Source organism: Grammomys surdaster, unplaced genomic scaffold, assembly GCF_004785775.1.
Source record: "Grammomys surdaster isolate TR1022 unplaced genomic scaffold, NIH_TR_1.0 279, whole genome shotgun sequence".
Taxonomy (NCBI): domain Eukaryota; kingdom Metazoa; phylum Chordata; class Mammalia; order Rodentia; family Muridae; genus Grammomys; species Grammomys surdaster.
Window position 1 is genome coordinate 11,928,244 of NW_021604720.1, and position 255 is coordinate 11,928,498.

Sequence of the window (255 nt, forward strand, 5' to 3'; positions counted from 1 at the left end):
GGGAAGACTAGTTCCTGCACAACCACTAGAAGAAAACCAGTCTGTGATGGGATGGAGAGAGAAGACGGAAAGAGCTCTTAGATGTCTCTTGTAAAGACTGGCCACACGCTCACAAGAAACACTGAGGTTCACACACCAGAGAGGGAGACTTTCTTTTGGAAGCAGTTACCACAAGGGAAAGGCAACCATAGCCTTGCTCAAAAGTGATGGCGGGTTCCGAGGGCGGGTTCCGAGGGCGGGTTCCGAGGGCGGGTT